This window comes from Heloderma suspectum, chromosome 6 (assembly GCF_057233095.1).
Source record: "Heloderma suspectum isolate Gila_16-S chromosome 6, 16-S_ref, whole genome shotgun sequence".
In the NCBI taxonomy this organism is placed as follows: Eukaryota; Metazoa; Chordata; class Lepidosauria; order Squamata; family Helodermatidae; genus Heloderma; species Heloderma suspectum.
Genome location: NC_139463.1, coordinates 125,948,146 through 125,972,019, shown reverse-complemented (window position 1 = coordinate 125,972,019; position 23,874 = coordinate 125,948,146). Strand labels below are relative to the sequence as shown.

Genomic DNA, 23,874 nt, shown 5'->3' with positions numbered 1-23,874 from the left:
TCTGCCGTCCCCTTCTCCTTTTGCCTTCAGTCTTTCCCAGCATCAGGGTCTTTTCCAGGGAGTTTTCTCTTCGCATTAGGTGGCCAAAATATTGGAGCTTCAGCTTCATTATCTGTCCTTCCAATGAGCACTCAGGGTTGATTTCCTTTAGGATGGACTGATTTGCCCTCCTTGCAGTCCAGGGGACTCGTAAGAGTCTTCTCCAGCACCACACTTCGAAAGCATCAATTCTTCGGCGCTCAGCCTTCCTTATAGTCCAGCTCTCACAGCCATACATTACTACTGGGAAAACCATAGCTTTGATTAGACGGACCTTTGTCGGCAAGGTGATGTCTCTGCTTCTGACTATGCTGTCTAGGTTGGCCATAGCTTTCCTCCCAAGGAGCAAGCGTCTTTTAATTTCATGGCTACAGTCACCGTCTGCGATGATCTTGGAGCCCAAGAAAGTAAAATCTGTCACTGCTTCCATTTCTTCCCCTTCTATATGCCAGGAAGTGATGGGGCCAGATGCCATGATCTTCGTTTTTTTAATGTTGAGTTTCAAACCAGCTTTTGCACTCTCCTCTTTCACCCTCAACAAGAGGCTCTTGAGATCCTCTTCGCTTTCTGCCATTAGGGTGGTATCGTCTGCATATCGGAGGTTGTTGATAATTCTCCCAGCAATCTTAATTCCGACCTGTGATTCATCCAACCCGGCATTTCTCATGATGTACTCTGCATATAAGTTAAATAAGCAGGGTGACAATATGCAGCCTTGTCGTACTCCTTTCCCAATTTTGAACCAATCGGTTGTTCCATGTCTGGTTCTTACTGTTGCTTCTTGACCCTCGTACAGGTTTCTCAGGAGACAGGTAAGGTGGTCTGGTACTCCCATCACTTTAAGAATTTGCCACAGTTTGTTGTGATCCACACAATCAAAGGCTTTAGCGTAGTCAATGAAGCAGAAATAGACATTTTTCTGGAATTCTCTTGCTTTCTCCATGATCCAGCGAATGTTGGCGATTTGATCTCTAGTTCCTCTGCCTCTTCTAAACCCAGCTTGTACTTCCGGTAGTTCTCGGTTCGCATACTGCTGAAGCCTAGCTTGTAGGATTTTGAGCATCACCTTGCTGGCATGTGAAATGAGCGCAATTGTGCGGTAGTTTGAACACTCTCTGGCGTTGCCCTTCTTTGGAATTGGAATGTAAACTGACCTTTTCCAGTCTTGTGGCCACTGTTGAGTGTTCCAGATTTGTTGGCATATTGAATGCAGCACTTTAACAGCATCATCTTTTAGGATTTTAAATAGCTCGGCTGGAATACTGTCATCTCCGCTAGCTTTATTGTTACTAATGCTTCCTAAGGCCCACTTGACTTCACTCTCTAGGATGTCCGGCTCAAGCTCAGTGACCGCACTATCATGGCTATCAGGGACATTCAGATCTTTCCTGTAGAGTTCTTCTGTGTATTCTTGCCACCTCTTCTTAATCTCATCTGCTTCTGTTAGGTCCCTGCCTTCTTTGTCCTTTATCATGCTCGTCTTTGCACAAAACGTTCCCTTGAGATCTCCAATTTTCTTGAAGAGATCTCTCGTCTTTCCCATTCTATTGTTTTCCTCGATTTCTTTGCATTGTTCACTTAAGAAGGCCTTCTTGTCTCTCCTTGCTATTCTCTGGAACTCTGCATTCAGTTGTGTATATCTTCCCCTTTCTCCCTTGCTTTTCGCTTCCCTTCTTTCGTGAGCCACTTGTAAAGCCTCATCAGACAGCCACTTGGCTTTCTTGCATTTCTTTTTCTTTGGGATGGATTTCGTTGCTGCCTCCTGAACAATGTTACGGACCTCCGTCCATAGTTCCTCAGGCACTCTGTCTATCAGGTCTAATCCCTGAAATCTATTCCTCACCTCCACTGTATATTCATCAGGGATATGATTTAGGTCATACCTGAACGGTTTAGTGGTTTTCCCGACGTTCTTCAATTTAAGCCGAAATTTTGCAAGAAGCAGCTCATGATCTGTACCATTGATGGGATGACCTTAACAAGGGGATGCGTGGGTGTTGGTGCGGGTGGCATGTTTTGCGGATCTAGAAGTTTCGGGGTGGGGGGAAGGTGTGTGGGTGATTTCCATTTTATTTTATTTTATTTTATTTTATTTTTTAAAGCCCTTTTAAGCAAAGCAAGGAAAAGCTTTGGATGTCTTAAGGCGCAATCCTACGCTGGCTGGGGAATGCTGGGAGTTGCAGGACTTCCTCTGCCTAAACAGGCATAGGGTTGCGCCCTGGCACAGCTTTCCCGGAGTTCATCTTTCCCGAATCTAACCCCGTTGTGGGCGAGGGTTGCATCGCGCTTCCATCGTTCCGATGTTGTCCTTCCGTCTCTCCGACACCCTTCGGCCGCCTTCTGCCGATCCGCAGGAGGCCTTCGCCTCTCCCCGCCGCCCCCCTTTTACAAGCCTGGGAAAACCTTCCGCACGCCGAGGTGTCAATTGCCTCCCGGGAGCCTCGCCTGCCCTTTGATCCGCCTCCTAAATGCCGTTTCAGCGCCTCCCGAGAGACAACAAACAGCATCTTTGGCTGAGCTGCTCGGCCCACGAGCCTTCACACCCCCAGGCACCTGCCAGCGACCCCCGGGGCGGGACGGAGGGTCTGGAGAGGAAGAGAGCAGAATGATCTATGTATTTTAAAACCTTACGGGCAGCGTTTGTTCTCTCCACACGCTGCGCAGAGCGCACGCTCAGCCTCCCGGCTTTGAGATGTGCCGGGGCGCTTTGTGCGGTACCCGGCGCGTTATAATCTCAGATCCACGAGGAAAAAGAAAGGACACCCGTGATTAATTTGATCATCTAGTCTGGCTTACCCCACCACTGCATAGCATCTCAAGGGGGGAAATACAGATGTTTTTCGCAGCATTGGTGGTTCAGTGGTAGAATTCTCGCCTGCCACGCGGGAGGCCCGGGTTCGATTCCCGGCCAATGCAGCGGAGTTTTTTTTTAATTGTGTGCGGAAAGGTTGCTTTTTTGGTTTGGTTCCTTCTTCAAATTAAAACTCCTATGTCATGATTTCTTCTTCTTCTTCTTCTGACCTAAAGCAGCGTTTACAGCGCAATCCTGTACCCACTTTCCTGGAAGTAAGCCCCATTGAACCGAATGGGGCTTACTTCTGAGCAGACCTGTGTAGGATTGTACTGTTAAAGACTTTGGGAACTTGTATCCAGTCTCGCTTTTTAAGCACGAGATTTCCTCTGCAAGGATATTTTTGTGCCAAGTCTTACAGCGAAATTAGACAAACTCTCTCGCGCGCTCTCTGCACTTTTATGCGCGCTTACTCGAGAGTAGGCCCCATTGAATGCAATGGGGCTTACTTCTGAGTAGACATGCATAGGCTTGTGCTGTAAACGTTCACTTCCAAGAAATCAGGGAAGGGCAGGAGAGTTGGGCGGCGGGGAAATGGTCACATCCAGGCTGCCACGTGGCAGGCAAGAGCCAGCCGCAGGATCCCCGCCAGCAAACACGTCGCTTTTCAAAGAAGCGTAAGGTGGGTTTTGCAAAGCAGTTACGCTTTGCGAAAGCTCCCTTCACCTTTCGATGCAAGGCGACTGAGGAGTGCTGGTGGTTGCAGGGGCATGGTGGGTGTCGGACTACAACTCCCACGGACCGTTCCAGCTGGGGGTGATGGGAGTTGTAGTCCAGCCCAAGCGGAGGGCGCCGGGTTGGGGAAGGCTGCTCTAGGCCGTCATTTGCACGGCGTGCTCCCTTGCTATGCCGTGGGAACCAGATTAGCTTCAAAGGCCGGACTGTTCCTGGTCGCACCTTTTTGCGGGGAGGGGAGGCGGGGGACGATTCACAGCCCCGAAGGCACAAATGCGCCGTCCTCCCCGCGACCCCTTGGCGCAGCTCAGCAAATGGGCGTACTGGGGCCGCAGCAGCGCGCCGAGGGCCTGCTGGAGGGCGCGGGGAGCTCCGCCCGCTCAGGAGTGCGCGGGGGGCGCGGAGACCAGGTGGACGCCGCGGGGCGGGGCGGGTTCCCCTTGGATGCCCCCCAACCATCCTCCTGCAGGACCTGGACTCTTTGGGGGGACGGCCAAGCCGTCCTCGACCTTCCTCCCTAACAACTGCAAAGCCTGTTATGTTCTCTCGTAGGGCTTGATGGAAGAAAATGGGCTGATTCCCATATTTTGGGGAGACCTTGTGCTTTCCTGAGGACATCTCACGGGAGGGGGAATTTAGTAGCACATATGCCAGCCGACCACATCCCCCTTGATTCGCTAAGGTCAACACCATCCACAGGTACATTTTAGACTGCAAACTCCTTGGGGCAGGGACCTGTTCCTTTCTACTTAGAGCAAGTAAAGCAAGGAGTCCCCAACCTTTTTGGGCCTGTGGGCACATTTGGGAAGCTGAGAAGCCACTGTGGGCGCACCACAAAGTGGCTCCCACATTGGATGTGGCTAGCCCTATAACAGCCGCTCTGGGGGCCAGGCTAGTGAGAAGAGAGCTAAAGAGGTGGTGGTGGTGGTGGAGGAGGAGGAGGAGAGAAAGACAAAGACAAAGACAAGGCGGGGGGCTACAAGGGGGGAAGAAAAAGACTACCATAACATTTTCCAAGGGTTTTATTTAAAAATATTTCTTCGAAAGGGGCAGGATGTAGAGAGATTTGTGGGCACTGTTGGAGGTCTCCATGGGCGTCACATTGGGGACCTCTGTTGTGAAGTATCATGTACATTGGTTATTATGATTAGAATAATAGCTTTATTACTGTTATTGTTATTATTGTTAGCAATGTGCATGACGTTTTACAAAGTATAAATGGACAGGCCCCTGCCCCAGAGAGCTTGCAGTCTATAATCTGATGCAGAGGAAACAACACAGAAGAGGGAGGGAAATGGAGAAAGGAGCAGACTGGGGAAGCATATGCATTTATTTCAGTGACGTCAATTTAAGCAAGGGTGGGCAGATTTCAGGCTTGTGGGATCTGCTTTGGGGTTTGTTTGTTTTTTTTAGTATCCCGAGATCCACCAACTGGAGCCAGGGGCAAAAGCCATACACTTATAATTAAACAATTCCAAACCCAGGGATTTGTTTTGAGTACCAGAGCTGGACGGGGAGGGCACAGTCTTTCCAATACAAAATCCCACTCTTGGTTACATTCAGGAAATTGCTTAATTTCAGGAGTATGATTTAATGGGGTGGGGGAATCATTGTTGTTGCTATTGTTAAACAATAGCTGATCTACTGCAAGCCATCCAGAGATTAACTAGTAGATCTTGATCTACTTCCCCCCCACTCCTGGTGCAGAGTGTGGGGAGCTGGAGACTTAGAAGGAGCCTCCTTTGAATGGCCTGCTATCCATCCCCCCTCCCCCTCCCAGCTCCATCTACACCTCTTGTTGACCTGTCTGTTATTAATTCAGGGATCAGGATGTATCCCTTCTTAGGACACAACCAGAAGTGGCATAGGGGGATCACATGGCAATCCTCATGCCACATAACCTGATCTGGTTTGACTGTCTTGGCTACCTCCCAGACTTCCAAAGGATCCTGGGAGCTCTGAGTGCCATCACAGCATTTCCCAGAATCCTTTGGAAGGAAACATGAGCCATGTACAAGCAAGTTGAAATGATAGTGTAGAAAGACGCATCGGAAGGATGAAAAGTCCTGAGAAGGAGTGTTGAAGTGTGTGCATGGGTTGTATTATTCAACACAATGCAGGATTGTGTGTGATGATGGTGTGGGGAGGGGCTGGTGCTCAGTGGTAGAGCCCCTGTTTTGCATGCAGAAAGTCCCAGGTTCGATCCCAGGCATCTCCAGATAGGGTTGGAGAAGCTCCCGCCTGAAACCTTGGGGAGCTCCTGCCAGTCATTGTTGACAATACTGGGTTAAATGGACTGAGGCTTTATAAAGGCCAGCCTCCTAGGTTCCTGTGACCAAGATGTGGGAGATTGTTATGCACGAGACCAATCGGTGTCAGTGTGATTTTGGTTTTCTGTTTCAAAACTGTGTGTGGGTTTGGGGAATGACACCCTGAGGTCTTCTTGCTATCCAGGAGAAGTGTGGGTTTTCAGGGGTGTCCATGTGCAGAAAGCATCAGGGGGAGGAGAAGTCGGAGGATTAGGGGGTCAGCTGCATGTGGCTAATGAAAATGAGGAGGATGTGGGGTGGGGGTGGGCCTCGGCCCAGACAGGGTCAACTGCTTGGGACAAAGGCCCCTGAGACAGCCTCCCCCCACCTGCAATATTGCCAGGGCCCTGAACAAAAGACCTGTTGGTAATGGCACGGACCAAGAGCATGCACCTCCTAGGCGCTGGCAGTGAAGCCTGCCCTGTGTTCAAGGACCATCAGGGGGATTAATTAAAGGGACGGAGCAGCCCTATTAAGAGGCCCTCTCCAGGGGTCTCAGTGGGGGCACTAATCTTCGCAGAACACAGACTCATCTCGACTCGTCACTCTTGGCCGAGTTCCCTAGCAGAGAGGCCTTTGTTGTCGAGCAGAAGCAGAGCTGTGGACCTCACGTGGAACTGGCTATCTAGATGCAACATCCCCCTGCCCCCCCCCAACTCCACTATTCCAGGTCTCCAGGCAGCTTCAAGCATCAGTTGCCCTGACGTTTTGTTCAGAGACTTCCCACTGGGGCATCTGGCTGTCCATTGTGGGAACAGAATGCTGGCCTAGAGGGGCCTTTGGTCCAGCAGGGCTCTTCTTAGGTTCTTATCAGTGGAGGCTGGTAGCTCCAATGTCAGAGGGGCAGTGAATCCTCTCCAGGTTTCAGTCAGAACCCTAAAGTAGCTATCCAAGGTAGGCTGGAGAGCTCCTTCAGAGTTCTGACTGAAACTCGGAGCAGATTCACAGCTGCACTGACATCGGAGCCACCGGCCTCCACTGGTTCTTGTGCACATGCAATATAGATATAGGGCTGCAATGCTTGCTTGATCCGCTAGATCAGCCTTTGCAAATGGGTGCCCTCCAGATATACTGGACTACAACTCCCATATCCCCCAGCCAGCTATGCATCTGGAGGGTACCACTGGGTTAGATTAATCAATTGAAAACCTAGATTGACTAAAAAGATGCTCTGGTTAATCAGGCAGCAGCTGTTTTACTCCACAACATTTATTATTTTTAATGCCAGCATTTTACAAAAATTGCAGATGGCCAGTGCCACCTTGAGAGGCATTTCCCGCTTCCTCTCTAGCAATGCAGGGAATGGCTCTGTTAGGATCACATATACGTGCCTTGTCTAAAACATAACAAAGGAAGTCTGCTCTTTTGCTTCAGAATGATTGTTTTTACTCATGCACAATTTATGCAAATGCAATTGATTCATTAATCAAGTCAGACTCAATCATCGTCTTGGATTTTTTATTAGGTGAGAGTGCTAATACTGGGCATTGCTTGCATTCTTTCTTTGGTAGGTTGTGCCGACTAAAGGGCAGGGTGCCCCTACACATACACAAAGTGCCTTTCTGTCAGCACTGGGTAACTTAGGGCGCCATTCTACACTTGAGATATACTGATTGAGGAGTTATGGGATATGGTGGAAGCCCTCCTTTGCCAGCTGATAGCCTCTGTCATGAAGGATACACCAGCACAACTCCTCCGATGCACCAGTGGAACACCCCGCTGATGCAACTCCTGTGTCAGTCAGCGTAGCAGTGGCGTATCTCCCTCTCCAAGAATAACTGCAGCACAGGATTGATCAGCCCCATGTATCTGGATTATTAGGTAAGAGTTTCCCAAGGTGTCCTTACCAGAAAGGCTTAAGTCCTGGCATGGCCAACGCCCATTTTAAAAGTTAGGCAGACCTTCAAAGCATCTAGTTCTTATGACACATCATTTATTGATTTATTGTATTTATTGGTTTATTTATTTTAAATAATATTTAATATTTATTTAAATAATATTTTATTTAGATTATTTATTTGTTTTATTTATTGATTATTTATTGATTTATATTGATTGATTTGATTTGTACCTTGCCATTCCACAAAGAAAATGGCATTCCAGGTGGTGTGTCTGAAATCTAGATTTTTAAAACTACAATGAATGTGAGAATTCTCTCTGTGCATATTATTAATAATTGTCAGCTTAATATGGCACCTCAAACATGTTGATTTTTAATAAACTTTTAATATACTTCAATATTCCATATAGTATAATCCAATATTCTATATATATGTTCTGTCTCAAATATGTATGTACGTTGTTTATATGAAAACATACAGTAGTGGAATATAGGTGGTTTTGTATATCCTTGTAGTTTGGATGGAATTACATAACCCTCCTATGTGTCCCACCAGTGTGAGACATACACTATGGTGGGACATGGGAGAGGGCCTTCTCTGCTGTGGCACCCCGGTTGTGGAATGCCCTCCTCTTGGAGACCCGACTGATGCAGACATTGGTTTCATTTTGTCACCAAGTAAAAATATGGGTTTTTACCAAAGTCTTTGAGGGCTAAATGCATTCCCCAAAGTAGCACACTGTTTTAACTGTTTTATTGCTTTAGATTTTAATTGGTATTAGCTTGTTTAATATTTAATGTGTTTGTAGCTGCTTAAATTGTTTATTGTTTTATAATGTTTACATTGATTTTATCTGTACGCTGCCCTGAGATCTTAATGATAGAGGGTGGGATAGAAATGTTTTAATTAATTAAATAACATAACATAACATAACTCAGAATGATTTGGGATAGGACGAAGAGTCGAGCAACAGGGGTCTAGTTCTCATTCAAGAGGTAAACCTGTGTCTGCTGGTGTGCGGGCTCGCATAACTGAATGCTCTTCCATAGCAAAATAAAGAAATCCTTGTATGCAGAAATCTACCTGTGAGAAGGGTTCCAGGCCAGGGGTTCTCCCCCGGACTTGCTATTTTTCTATGAGCGGTGAAATGTGTGTGCACGTGTAGAGGAGCGTTCAATCAGATGAGCTTGAACTGCAGTCTGAAGTGATACAGCCCAGGCAGAAGTTGTGCACTTCTGAAAGGATTCGTTTGTCTAAGGAGAAAAGACGTGTGCTCGAGCCAGTTTTGCAGGTAGCTGTGATGGCCGAGTGGTTAAGGCGTTGGACTCGAAATCCAATAGGGTTTCCCTGCGCAGGTTCGAATCCTGCTCACAGCGCAAGGCCAGTCTTTTCCCAGTAAGCTTTGTTTTGTGTCTCCAGCGGATGCTTCCAGCCTTACTTAGGCTTTCAGCATGCTATGCATCGCTCTCACACCCCTATGCGGAAGGCGCACCTTTGTCAAAATACTGCTTTAGCTTCTGAGGAGAAGGATGTTGGATGAAACCTGCTCATGCTGCCAGCTTGAGCCAAGCTGAATTATTTGTTTCATCATTACAAAAACCCCATTCTATTCCAGATGTTAGAAACAAGCATCCACAAGTCTGTTGCAATGTATGCACCTAAACATGATTTGATTTCAAGGGGAGATGGATCCTCCCAGCAGAAACCAATGGACTTTTTGGCTGTTTTCAATCTTCCACAAATAAAACTGCGATTAAAAAGGTAAAAAATCATTTTAACAAGAGCAACACTCACCATCTTGATCAGGAAGCTCCTTCGCTTCAGAATGTGTGGGCTGCTTGTGGCTATTTGGTGGTGAGAGAAATGCACTCTGCACATTCTCAGAGGCACCCATCTCTCCTGGAATTTTGTGGGGCAGTTGGGAATGGTGTGGGGACTTAAGTCACTGTTTGAGCTTGGTTCACCAAAGATGAAGACCAGGGCTAAACGTTGGAAGATGTAAGAGCACGCCTCTGATTTTGTATGTGTGGGGGTGGGAGGTGGGATTGTGTGCAGGGTGTCTTTGCCCTCACCCCCAAGGATCACCAGTTAATCTCTCCACACACATCTGGAACGGTGTGTGCAGACCCTTCTCCAACCTGGTGCCTTCCAGATGTTTTGGTTTACAGGCATACATGAGCCCTGACACCTCTCACTTTCTCTTATTAATGTACAGCGAAGTGTTCCCCTCCAGCAATCCCAGATACGTGAGAACCCGCAACGGTGACTCTGGTGTAAGGAAAATAGCTCTCTGGTCCGAATCGCTGCCTTTGACTTCACAGTTTCTTGTGGCCTAGAACTGAGCACGGAGTCCAGGATTGGAGCCCCGCTGAGGAAGCCTTGTGCTACTGCTAATGTCACTTCTTTGAAATGAAAGTGTGGGGAGGGGGGGGAGGGAGGAGGATCTAGGATAAGGGGAGGTGGAGAGCTGCAAATTGGGCCACGAGAATTTGGGGATTTGTTCCCTGGTTCATGGGCTCTCTGCAGTCCATGCTGTTCCCTGGAAAAAGCGAGGCGGAGGTGACTTTTTTCCCTTGGGAAAAATTCCGCCTCCGCCCCCTTTTTATGGTGGAATTGCAAAATAAGCCTTTGATCTAGGCTTTTAGCGCCTGGCAGTGTGTTTACAAATTGAGGTCCCCCTCCCTCCTCACCTTCTGCTGTCCACGCGACTACAGGGGTACCTGGCAGGAGGAGGGGGGCAGAGGGGGATGCCCATCCCTTCTTGGTGAATTTCAAAGCAACCCAAAGGCCTGAAATGCAGGTAGGCTTTTGTGTTTTCAAAGCAACTGTTTGGTTGAAGCCCTATATCCCTTTTACCCTCTGCACAGCAGGCAGACATTCAATAGATGCAGCTTTCCTTGACATGGAGTTGTGGAGAAATTTGCTGCCTGAATTTCTGCCTGTTGATGCAGGCCCAGGACTCCTGTGGGAGCCACTCTTCCACTCTCCCCGTTGCTGCTGTGCAAACACACACAATGTGTTTCGAATTATATTTGGGGGCTGGCCATCCCCTCGGAGACAGGGTTGGAAGATCATGGAAGGAGGCTTAAACCCACCACTGAATAGAAGCGCTGGGGGGGGGGGGGCTTTAAGAACTGGATTAGAAAAGACACTTGGAGGGCCAATCTCTAGGTGGATTGTTCCTTTAGTGGCTCTTGCGGATGTTGGACTTTTGGGGGGAGGGGGATTATCCGATTAGTGCTAAATTAAATAGTTCATTCCACTGCCTCCTTTATCTTCAGCATGCTCAACAAAGCGAAGCAAACAGCAGCTCAGATTTACTTCTAAGGGCTGGTGGAGAGGTGTGTGTGTGTTTGGGGGCCGGGGCGGGGGGAGATGCCAGGATCCTGTGCTGCATCCCTTTGCACATACAAGAAAAGGTACTGTCTGGAAATGTATGGTTTCTAGAACTCCTCCTCAACAACATGTAAGATTACCAGTTGTTGTTGTTTTTTAAACTGGCCCCGCTCCTGTGCTTTTGAGTGCCACCCTAATAAACATTGGGCAGGTGACAGGGAAGCGTCCCCTGCTGGATTTCTAACATGCCACGCTGCTGTTAATAGCACAGGAGCAGGGCCAGGAAAAGAAAGGTGGCCACCCTACCAACATGTTCTATAGCTGTAACAGCCTGTTGCACCATTGTTTGAAGAAGACAAAGAATTCAAAAGCTTGCACCTTGGCTTTTAAATCCTAGTTGCTCCAAAAAAATAAAAATATTTAAAAAGTTGTCTCATCTACCCTGCATTTCTTGACTGGGCAGGGTGGGGGTACCAAAACCATTTAGGGTGGCCAGATGCAAAACTGGAGAAGTTTCCTGCATGTTTAATAGTTGTGTAGAAGACAGGCTTTTCGCAAGTGTAGCTTGCATGAGGAGCTACCCCTGCTGAAAGTTTCTCTTCTACACAACTATTTAAGGCACAGGAGTTCTGTCCTCTTTTGCATCTTGTAACCCTAATACCATTACTGAGAATTCAGCCTGTTTTGCTTCCTATATTTTTCATGCATTACATGGGGTGGGGAAAAAATAAATCTGGAGTTAATTTGAGCTAGGGCTGAGCCCCAGAACCTCTTTTGAATGTCTGGGCTCACTCATCCCTAGCAGGCGAAGAAAGAACCAAAAAGAGAGTGCCTTTAAGCCAGAGGTGTTGAACTTCTTTCAGTCCGGGGGCCAAATTATTTCAGTGACACTCGCTGGGGGCACATTCTGGTGGGCAGAGCTGAAAGCAAAACGGGGAGGGACTTAAGGCCAAAGGGCAGAACCAACAATACCAGTATATTTTAGCTTAAAACTCTTCCTCCCTCTGAGTCAGCCTTAGGAGAGGCATTTCAACTTTTCAGAATGGGGAAAAACTGCACAAAATCCGGGAAACCACCCAGCGGTCGGTGATCTGGGGAAAGGAAGCGTGGCCACTTGGGGAGCCCTGGATCAGACCCCAAACAGGCCAGATTTGGCCTGCAGGCCTCAGGTTCCCCATTCCTGCTTGACGCGAACGCAGAGTCTTTCCATCACCAGGAGCAGTTGTGCCTGAGGCAAAGGGCGAGATGGTGCCCACCGCCCCACATGCAGAAGCCTATTCGACTGACATTTGCTGTTGTTGTTATTATAACAATTATATCCCATCAACTGCCTCTTGCAAGAAACCCAAGGCAACTTCCATAGTCCGCCTCCTCTCTGTCTTATCTCCACAACAACCCTGTGCGGTGAGTTAGGCTGAGAGTCAGGGCCTGGCCCAGAGTCACGCAGTGAGCTTCATGGCCGAGTGAGGACTAGAACCCGGATCTCCCGACTCCCAGTCCAGCGCTTGGACCGCAACACCACACTGCTCTCTGATCTTTCGTCAACATTGCCGAATGCGCCCAAGGGCAGCTGGCTGGCGTAGGAGGCCCGGGGCGGCCGCGCCGCGTGGCTCACAGAGTAACGTCCTCCACCCCTCCTCCGCTGACACCTGCTCCTTGCTGCACCTGAGCCCGCTCGGTCCCTGCTCGGAACAAATGCGTGCGCTTGCGTGGCGCCCGCTGGCATGCATGGCCTGAGCTCTGCTTGCTTGGCCAGGGGACGTGTGATGAGTCATGCCAGTCCTCGCCAATCTGGTGCCCGCCAACTCCTTGCCTGCCCCCTTTAACATTTCCCCTGGATGCAGTCAAGAACGTGCTGGAGCACTTACACTGCGGACTGTCAGAGCTGCTCTTTGAACGTGGGTGTGCAGGATCCTCCCCACAAATGAATAAATTGCTCCTCATCTGAATAGCCTTGTGAGAATGGAAGTGTTCATTGCTGTTCTTACTGCTGTTCATCCAGCGCCACTTCCCCCAACCTGGTGCCCTCCAGATGTGCCGTTATACAGATCCCAATCCCAACATCCACATGCAGTAAGAGGACAGGTCCCTGCCCCGCAGGCCTTACAATATAATATTCAACATGGGGGAAACAGCAGAGGAAGGCGGAGAGAAACGGAGGCAGGGGGCCAGCATGGGAAGAATATATGCTTAATTCAGTTACCTGTATTTAGGATTAGTAGCACGCACACTGTTACTAATCCTAAATACACACACACACATACGGGGAGTTGTAGGCCCAACACATCAGGAGGGCACGGGATGGCGAAGGCTGGGTTACACAGATGCTGTCAAGGGGAGAAGCACTTTGGGCCATGACCTTCCCTGCTCTGCCCTCCCCTGCCAGGTCCCATGTCTTGTACAGCCTTGTCACAGGTAGACATCCACTGAGAAATCATCCCCCTCACCCCGCTTGGACTCATAATTTTACCTGTTGCGCATCTGTCAAAATGATTGAATCTCAGTCCCCACAAGAAAGGTCACAAAAGGTAGAGAGAAAGTCGTGGGGAAAGATGTCTGGCCAGGAATGGGCACAGCGCATAGTTAAACTTTGGAGTTCACCAGCACAAGACATAGTGATAGTCACCAATTTGGATGGCCTTAAAGGAGGGTTGGACAAATTCCTGGAGGAGAAGGCTGTCAGTGGCTACCAGTCCTGATGGCTCTGTGCTGCCTCCAGGAGCAGAGGCAGTGAGCCTGTGTACCCCAGTTGCTGGGGAACATGGGTGGGAGGGTGCTGTTGTGCTCCTGTCCTGCTTGTGGGTTTCTGTGTGGGAACAGAATGCTGGACCAGATGAACCCTTGGTCTGATCCAGCAAGGCTCTTCTTATGTTGTTATTTTCTTAATGCGCTGGCTGTGTGGGAGCGACACATCCCCAGGGCATTTCCTTCCTCACTTTCCCTCTTTGGAAGGACCTGTGAGTTAACCCCCCCCCACACCTCTCTGCCCCATCTGTCTTTGATTTTACCACGTCTTCTGCTAGAGGCAAGATTGGGTTTGGATGGAGGAGCTGCCAAGACAGATGCTCAACCCTTTAGACAAAAGGCCACCAAAAGGAGGAAGGGGCCCAGCAGGTCACTTCTACAGGGAGAGGTGCTAATGCCAGGAGGTCAGAAGCACCCTGCTGGATCAGACCAAAGGCCCATCTCATCCAGCATCCAGCTTTCCACACTGGCCAACAGCTGCCAGTGGGAAGCCTGCAAGCAGGACATGAGTGCAGCAGCCCCCTCCTGCTGCCAGCTCCACGACTGCTGTCCCTAATCTGGTGCCCTCCTGATGTGCTGGACTACACTTCCAATCATCCCCAGGGGATGATTGGAGTTTTAGCTCTACAGATCGGGAAGACACGAGGTTGGTGAATACTGCACTACAATCACAATACTTACTGGGTCTCTGACCTAGAACTGCGTAAAAAAACAAAACAAAAATAGTTCTGTGGCTTTTAATAGTAGCTTGACAGGCAGAAATTCAACAGGTGATGCTTTTGCTATTACTGCTGCATCTGTATGGCCTGGATCCCAAATTGCTCCTCAATTCACGTGATAGAGGGGGGGATTTCTGCCAACTTCCCCCTCCATTGTTAGCCCCCTGCACTATATCCCAAGCTGTATTCCCAACAGGGTACCCCATCCCCACCCCCCATGAGCCAATTTTCATGGAAAAGAGGGATTCAGGAATGGAACATAAATGTGAACTCTGATCCATTCACAGAAGGATGTGTGTGTGTGTGTGTGGGGGGAGGTGGGGGGGTGCAACTGGGGCGAGAGAAGTTACTGAGCAGTAACCATGCTCAGAAATATTGTCTTCTTTGTTATTCCTTCCTGGGCCCTTACAATGAAACAGGTTCCAGGACGGGTGAGGCTCACATTAAACCTTGGAGTTGAGGGGGGGGGGTGGATACAGAACCAGATGTTATCATTCCCTCTATTTCTGATGTTCAGAGGCGAGTGCAGTTGGTTATTTAGCCAAAACAGCACCATCTACATGTAACAGAGAAGTCTCTCCAGACTCAGGGGGAACACAAGGCTGGCAGGAGTACAAAAAATATTTAGGGGGACCCCCCCCCCAAGGCAGGGGTGGGAGACAACTCAAAAGCAGCCTGATGAGAATTGAGCGTGCTCAGTGCTGATCGATTGTGGTCTGTGTAAATGGGAAACCAGGTGAGAGGGGGAATGGAACAGAATCTCTTAAACAGGACCCCACACCCCAACATTTTCTTGCAGGTCCCACACAGGGCCAGGGTCAAGAGTGGGCCTGGTAGGGCAGCTGCTGAGGGCCCACACCCCAGCGGGGGCCCACTGGCAAGAGCCCCCGGACTTGCTCCTCCTCTTCACCATTGCAGCCTGCTTGTTCCCTTGCCTCTCGCTCTGGCCCAGACAACTGTGGTGGTGAGAAGGAGGAACAGGAGGTGCCACGGCCTACTTGTCCAGTGGCTCTCTGCCTCTCATGCAAGGGGATGGCTGCAATAGCAGCTGTGACAATGGCCCAGAGAAGGGAGGCTCCTTGAGGGAGGGGCTGCTAAAGGTGTCTTGCCCAAGGGCCCTCAGAAGCCTGGAGCTGGCACGGGTTGTACATATAACCTCTCTGAAAATGGACAGCAGAACAAAAAGAAGACAAGTATAGTTTTAATCTGCTTGGAAAGTAATAACAGACGTTTGGCTCTGATGTTCAGACGTTCAGTCGTCAGATGGGTGGGACAGGAGGAATTCTGCGGGACCTGCTGCTTCCCTGGATGCCACTCATTACCCACCTGTCCCCAGCGTAAGAACTGGCGGGATCAGACCAAAGGGACATCTAGTCCAGCGATCTGTTTCCAACAGCAGCCAAACCAGGCACCTCCAAGACGCAATGCTTAAAGACTGCAGCCCTGCACCCAGGGGAGACTGCTGGCTCCAATGCTGGTGGGGCGGCGAATCCACTCCGGGTTTCAATCAGAACCAGTCAGAACTCTAAAGGAGCTCTCCAAGGAGCTATCATCAAATAAAACCTTGATTTATTTATCTAATTGTACCCCCCCATCTCCCCACAGCCATCTAACCTAGCAGCCATCTCTACCTCTTGTGACAGCAAATTCCAGAATTGCTTTCTTCTGTCTGTCCTGAATTCATTACCCTTCAAGTTCATCCAGGGTCCCTGAAGTCTGGTATTTATGAAAGGGGGCGAAACATTTCTTTCTCTCTGTCTCCACCATTCATCATTTTTGTAACACTCTGTCATGGCCCTCTCTCACCTCCAAATTCACGACCTGGGAGGGGCCCCCTGATCTTCTTTACTTGTGGGAAAGTTCTCGTCTTTTGATTCCAGGATGTGTTTTCAACTTCTGGTTCTTCCTCTGGCTTATGGGGAGTGTGTGCGTGGGGGGAACAGGACGTCGGCCAGTTCTGACACCTCCACTTTTATGGCAGTGAGAATCATCGTTGGCTGCAGTTTCCCACAAGCTGCTGACCATGTTAGGGCCACAATAAAAGCCCATAAAATGCCTGATGTTCTGCCAGGCCCTTAACATTTCCTCTGGATGCATTAAAGAGTCAGGCTGGAGCACTTACACTGGAGACCGTCAGATCTGCCGTTTGAATGTATGTGTAGGAGCCTCAAAAACAAAGAATAGTCCTCATCTGAATAGCCTCGCAAGAATGAAAATGGTTGTTGTTGTTCTTACTGCTGTTCATAGAGAGCATGATGCTTTCTACAGAGGAATAAGAGGATAGGTCCCTGCCCCACAGAGCTTGCAGTATAAAATTTGACGTGGGGGAACCACAGAGGAAGGGGAGAGAAATGAAAGGGGCAAGCAAGGGAAGAATATGTATTTATTCCAGTTACGTGTATTTAGGATTAGTGGCACAGCGGCACGCGTACAACTACCAATCCTAAATACATATGTACAGATGCTGTTTTGAATTAGTGGTTTTAGGAGGGAATATGTAAAAGTGTGAATCTTGACAAGACAATTTTAAACGTTGCTTTTAAAAACCATCAACAAAGCTTGGAATGCGATTTCTTTAAGCTGAATTTTACTAAAACCGAATTTTGAAAGCAGTCAAAGTGCAACCAATAAAATAAAATAAAAGGGCCAGTTCTGAATTCTGCACTATGGGATGGTTTCACACTTTTCAGAGTCTTGAGTTCAAGTACTATCTCTGTCTCTGAATGGATTAAGACATCCCTGTGGCAATTCCTGGATTGTTTAACCCAGGAATTGTGAGGATGAGTGGAGTGCATGAGCCACATGCTTATTGTTTCTGCTTTTAACCCTGGGTTGTTTTCTGAAGTGAAGAAACTCTGGGTTGCTTATAAGTTAAACAACTCAAGAGTTAACCCAACAATTGCCCATGGTTTGTTGTTGGGTTAACGCTGGGTTGTTTAACCCATAAACAACCCAGAGTTTCCAGATTTAACATCCCAGAGTTTCTGGATTTAACAACCTAGGAACGGGGCATTTCAGGGTTGTTGATTAAAAGCAGAAATGATGAGCACGCAGCTTGCATGATCTGCTCATTGCCACAATTCTTGGGTTGTTAAACAACACAGGAACTGCCACTGTGAAATCCGAACTGGCTCACTCTCTCAATTTTAGCTGCTCCTCCAGTGCCATATCTATAGAAGAGCATAGCTGGCCACCCTGCTAGGGTGGATGTCAAGTGGTGGTTGGAGTTCATGGCACATCTGGCTATATTCAGGTGGGTCTGTGCACTCTCCAGCACCGCATTGGTGTCCATTCTCCTGTTCACCCAACTAGAAGCAAATCTACTGCCTGGCAATATTTGGCAGCACCATCTCATTTTTGGGATTTGTCCTAGGCTTAAGTTAAGAACATGAGGCCCAAAGCTGGATCAGACCAAGGGTCCATCTAGTCCAGCATTCTGTTCACACAGTGGCCAACCAGCTGCCCATGGAAAACCCCCGAGCAGGGCATGAGTGCAACAGCACCCTCCCGCTCATGTTCCCCAGCGACTGGTATAAGCATACTGCCTCAGGTACTGGAGGCAGCTCATAGCCATCAGGACTAGTAGCCATGGAGAGCCTTGCTGCCAGCATATAAAACCATGACACCTGCTCATGACATCAGTTAATCCGGAATAATTCCCTTCTGACTGGTTCCATCCATATTCACAATTAGGACTTCCCTCTTTTTCTTTTCTAAAAATCCTGGCAAGATCCTTGTGCCTTTAACACAGGGGTGGGCAACTTGTGGCCCTCCAGATGTTCTGGCCTACAACTCCCATCAGCACTAGCCAGTGTGGCCAATGGTGAGGCATGATGGGAGTTGTAGGCCAAAATATCTGGAGGTCCACAAGTTGCCACCCGTGCTAGTGACCGTGTGTCAGGCAGGATTCCATACAGCAAGGATATGGAACACGTGGCAGTCCAGATGTTGGACTGCAATTCCCATCATCCCTCACCACTGGTTACACCAGCTTGGGCTGATGGGAACTGCAGTCCAACAACATCTGTGGGGACATATGTTCCCATGCCTGCCATACAGGAATAATTAAAAAAAGTGTCTGCTGTTTTGTCATTTTCAATTTTGTGTATTTTATTGCTGTAAGCTGCCTTGGGAGGGCATCTGCCCTGAAGGTGGCCAAGAAATGTTTCAAATAAATAAATAAATAAATAAATAAAGCACAATTAAACAGCACAAGAACCTCCCAAAGAAAAAGGACAATATTAAGGATGCTTGACAAGTTCCCGTGATAACGAGTTCCATATTGGTCAACCTGATCATGTGGGTAGTGATCTATGGTCTTCCCCAATCTGGTGTCCTCCAGATGGCCTGGAGTACAACTTCCATAGCCAGCCTAGCCAAAACCTGGGCCAGCTTGAGAAAGGCTGTTTGTTGACCAAGATCAGTTGGATTCAGAGCCTCCCCCTGCCTGTCAGCGCCCCACCCCACCCCACCACTCATTCCTTTGATGCTGGGTTGGGGTGAAAGAATAAAATATGCAAGAACGTGGGGGATTTGTTGGTTTCTTTGTTTCCCAAATGAGGGTAAGGAAGCCTCTAGAAATTAGATACTATGCTTGCATAATCCCTTCAGTAATTGAGGGCTGGACATTAGTAAGTGAATGAACTTTCCCCTAGAGGTTAACTAAATTTTTAAAAGCTGGTGGGAGGGTGGAATTGCTTCATTGATCTAAACTGATTCATGCCCTTTGAATGCCTGTTGCATTGTCCAGGGTGGGCTTAAGTTAAGTTGTTGCAAAAGAACCTTTTGGCTCCAGGAAAGGGCATTGTGATCTCATCCCAATTTTGGAAATTCTTTGTTCTAATTGAAGATTGCCAACTGACTGAGAGGGGGTGGATCCTATCCTAGCCCACTCTTGTGCCTTTCTGCGGATATCAGCAGGTGAACATTTTTCATGGCATGGCGATAAGCATTATCATCTGGAGACATTGGTAGGTCAAATGACTGTTTCAGGCAGAAGCAGGGTAAAAAATTGGCAAACTTTTCTCAGCCTGTTCACTTTGAAGCAAGTGCCACGGATTTCAGCCCACCCTATCCAAAAAGGGTCAGAAGAACTAGAAGCTAGCTATACAATTACAAAAGAAATGCAAATATTAAAAACATCCCAGCACACACACACAGAAGTAATTATAATTGAGTTAAATAACATTTTCAAGCATAACAAATGCAAAAATGCTAAACTTTGGCTGTCAAAATCTTGTGGGTGCAATTCTGGGTCCATTTGTGTGTTCCTATCTGAAAAATCTCTGTACCTCGGGGGCTGGTCTGCATCAGCACCATTCCTTCAATACTGTCAATTGCGCTCTTCTGTTAAAGGCACCAGGCTGCATCATGGATTGCATAGTCTTAAAAGAGGTGAGTAAATGCTTTGCTATGGGACTGTGCGAGTTAGCTTGGCAAAATGGAACTAAAATAGCACAGCGTAAGAACATCAGAAGATCCCTGGTGGATCAGACCTAAGGCTCTAGTCTGGCATCCTGTTTCACTCAGTGGCCAACCAGATTCCTCTGAGAAGCCCACAAGCAGGACATGAGGGAAAAGAGACTTCTCCCACTGTTGTTCCCCAGCAACTGGTATTACAAGATAGGCTGCAGTTGGACATGGTGGCTCCATTTAGCCATCATGGCTATTGACCATTACTCTTCCATAAACTCATCTGATCCCCCTTTAAAGCCATCTGACCTTGCAGCTACGTCTTGTGGCAGTGAATTCTATACATTTTAATATGTGGCGTGTGAAGCAGGACTCTCTTTGGCCTGTGCTGAAGACTTAGTTTCATCGGATGACCCCGAATTCCAGTATTATGAGAGAGGGAGAAAATGTTATCTCTGTCCACTTTCTCCCATCAGGCAGCATTTTATAAACCTCTGGCATCTGGTATGCATGTCCCCCCACCCCCTCTGCAGTTGTCTTTATATCAAAACTAGTACAAGTGGAAAGGATTCCTGGACTGCAGTCACTCAGAAGCTCTATGAGTCAGCAGTGTGATGCGGCTGCAAACAAGGCTAATGTCATTGTGGCTTGAATGAATAAAGCCATCATTCCCAAGTCACAGGAAGCCATTGCTCCACTTTATTCTGCTCTAGTCAGAGACCTCATCTGAAGTTCAGGGGCCAGTTCTGGGCACTGCACTTTAAAGAAGGATCTAGACAAATTAGAACATGTTCAGAGGAGGGCAACGAAAGTGGTCAGCTGTATAGAAAATGAATTCTATGGGGAACTGAGTATGTCACAGAATCATAGACTCGTAGGGTTGAAAGGGGCCTACAAGGCCATCGAGTCCAACCCCCTGCTCAATGCGGGAATCCAAGTTAGAGCATCCCTGGCAGATGGCTGTCCAGCCTTGTCTTGAATGCCTCCAGTGTGGGAGAGCCCACCACCTCCCTATGTATAGCTTGGAGAAAAGAAGTCTTTTGGGGGAGGGGAAGACATGCTTGTTCAGTCGTGTCCGACTCTTCGTGACCCCATGGACCATAGCACGCCAGGCCTTCTTGTCCTGCGTTCTCTCCCGGAGCGTGCTCAAGTCCATATGCATTGCATCGGTGATGCTATCTAGCCATCTCATCCTCTGCCACCCCCTTCTCCTTTTGCCTTCAGTCTTTCCCAGCATCAGGGTCTTTTCCAGAGAGTTTTCTCTTCGCATTAGGCGGCCAAAATATTTCAGCTTCAGCTTCAGTATCTGTCCTTCCAATGAGCACTCAGGGCTGATTTCCTTTAGGATTGACTGATTTGACCTCCATGCAGTCCAGGGGACTCGTAAGAGTCTTCTCCAGCACCACACTTCGAAAGCATCAATTCTTCGGCGCTCAGCCTTCCTTATAGTCCAGCTCTCACAGCCATACGTTACTACTGGGAAAAACATAGCTTTGATTAGACGGACCTTTGTCGGCAAGGTGATGTCTCTGCTTCTTACTATGCTGTCTAGGTTGGTCATAGCTTTCCTCCCAAGGAGCAAGCGTCTTTTAATGTCATGGCTACAATCACCGTCTGCGGTGATCTTGGAGCCCAAGAAAATAACATCTGTCACTGCTTCCATTTCTTCCCCTTCTATATGCCAGGAAGTGATGAGGCCAGATGCCATGATCTTCGTTTTTTTAATGTTGAGTTTCAAACCAGCTTTTGCACTCTCCACTTTCACCCTCAACAAGAGGCTCTTTAGATCCTCTTCGCTTTCTGCCGTTAGGGTGGTATCGTCTGCGTATCTGAGGTTGTTGATAATTCTCCCAGCAATCTTAATTCCAACCTGTGATTCATCCAACCCAGCGTTTCTCATGATGTACTCTGCATATAAGTTAAATAAGCAGGGCGACAATATGCAGCCTTGTCGTACTCCTTTCCCAATTTTGAACCAATCGGTTGTTCCATGTCTGGTTCTTACTGTTGCTTCTTGACCCTCGTACAGGTTTCTCAGGAGACAGGTAAGGTGGTCTGGTACCCCCATCTCTTTAAGAATTTGCCACAGTTTGTTGTGATCCACACAATCAAAGGTTTTAGTGTAGTCAATGAAGCAGAAATAGATGTTTTTCTGGAATTCTCTTGCTTTCTCCATGATCCAGCGAATGTTGGCGATTTGATCTCTAGTTCCTCTGCCTCTTCGAAACCCAGCTTGTACTTCCGGTAGTTCTCGGTTCGCATACTGCTGAAGCCTAGCTTGTAGGATTTTGAGCATCACCTTGCTGGCATGTGAAATGAGCGCAATTGTGCGGTAGTTTGAACACTCTTTGGTGCTGCCCTTCTTTGGAATTGTAATGTAAACTGACCTTTTCCAGTCTTGTGGCCACTGCTGAGTGTTCCAAATTTGTTGGCATATTGAGTGCAGCACTTTAACAGCATCATCTTTTAGGATTTTAAATAGCTCAGCTGGAATACTGTCATCTCCGCTAGCTTTGTTGTTACTAATGCTTCCTAAGGCCCACTTGACTTCACTCTCTAGGATGTCCGGCTCAAGTTCAGTGACCGCACTCTCATGGCTATCAGGGACATTCAGATCTTTCCCGTATAGTTCTTCTGTGTATTCTTGCCACCTCTTCTTAATCTCATCTGCTTCTGTTAGGTCCCTGCCTTCTTTGTCCTTTATCATGCCCGTCTTTGCACAAAACGTTCCCTTGAGATCTCCGATTTTCTTGAAGAGATCTCTAGTCTTTCCCATTCTATTGTTTTCCTCAATTTCTTTGCATTGTTCATTTAAGAAGGCCTTCTTGTCTCTCCTTGCTATTCTCTGGAACTCTGCATTCAGTTGGATATATCTTCCCCTTTCTCCCTTGCTTTTTGCTTCCCTTCTTTCCTCAGCTACTTGTAAAGCCTAATCAGACAGCCACTTTGCTTTCTTGCATTTCTTTTTCTTTGGGATGAAGAAGACATGCTAGCACTCTTCAAATACCTGAAGGGCTGTCACACAGAAGAGGGCAAAGTCCTGTTCTTTGCTGTCCCAAAGGGCAGGACTAGATCTCATGGGTAAAGGAGGGTAGATTTTGGTTGAACATTAGGAGAAACTTCTTGATGGTGAGAGCAGCATGACAAAGGAACCAGCCAATGACCTGGAGGTGTGGTGGGCTCTACCTCACTGGAGGTTTTCAAGCCGAGTGACCTCTTGGGGATGCTCCCACTTTGGGTTTCCTGAGCTGAGCAAGGGGAGGACTAGACGGCCTTGGAGGGACCTGCCAGCTCTATGACTCTGTGGTTGTGTAATGCAGGCTTTTCTGACTTGGCACCCTCCAGCTATGGTAGATTACCATCACCCCCAGGCAGCACAATGCTAATGCTGACTGGGGATGATGGGAGTTGCTGTCCCACACATCTGGAGGGCACCAGATACAGACTCTCAGCCCAACCCACCTCACAGGGTTGTTGTTGTGAGGATACAACGGCGAGGAGGAGGATAATGTAAGCCGCCTTGGGTTCCTTGCAAGAGGGAAAAAGGCGGGGTATAAATGCAATAATAATAATAATAATAAATAAATGAATGAATGAATGTATATGTTGTTAGAATACACAATGCTTGTTGATGTAAGCAACACAAAGATGCAAGACGGTTCAGAGGAACAGGAGGAAGATTTGTGGATAGCCTGGCGGCTATTGGTAGAGCAGTCAGAACGGTCCTAATTCTGTTCCTGTCTCACCCCCTGGGTGCATTAATGCGGCCTTCCCCAGCCTGGCGCCCTCCACAGGCGCAGGACCGCAACTCCCATCATCCCCAGGCAGCATGGCCAAGAGCTGGGGGCGATGGGAGCTGGAGTCCCGCACCCGTGGGGGCCACACCAAGGCGATGACGGTAGCATGCCGCGCATCCCCCAGGAAGGGGGGCAGCAAAACAGCGCGAA

General features: G+C 48.2%; 2 non-coding genes across 2 annotated transcripts; both read left to right on the top strand.

Annotated features, from left to right (window-relative positions):
• The first annotated feature begins 2,884 nt into the window (after nt 1–2,884).
• On the top strand, nt 2,885–2,955 carry TRNAG-GCC (transfer RNA glycine (anticodon GCC)). Its single transcript has one exon. It is a non-coding gene; the product is annotated as a tRNA-Gly (tRNA).
• Nucleotides 2,956–9,009: 6,054 nt separating this feature from the next.
• On the top strand, nt 9,010–9,091 carry TRNAS-CGA (transfer RNA serine (anticodon CGA)). The gene has a single exon. It is a non-coding gene; the product is annotated as a tRNA-Ser (tRNA).
• The last annotated feature ends 14,783 nt before the right edge of the window (nt 9,092–23,874 follow it).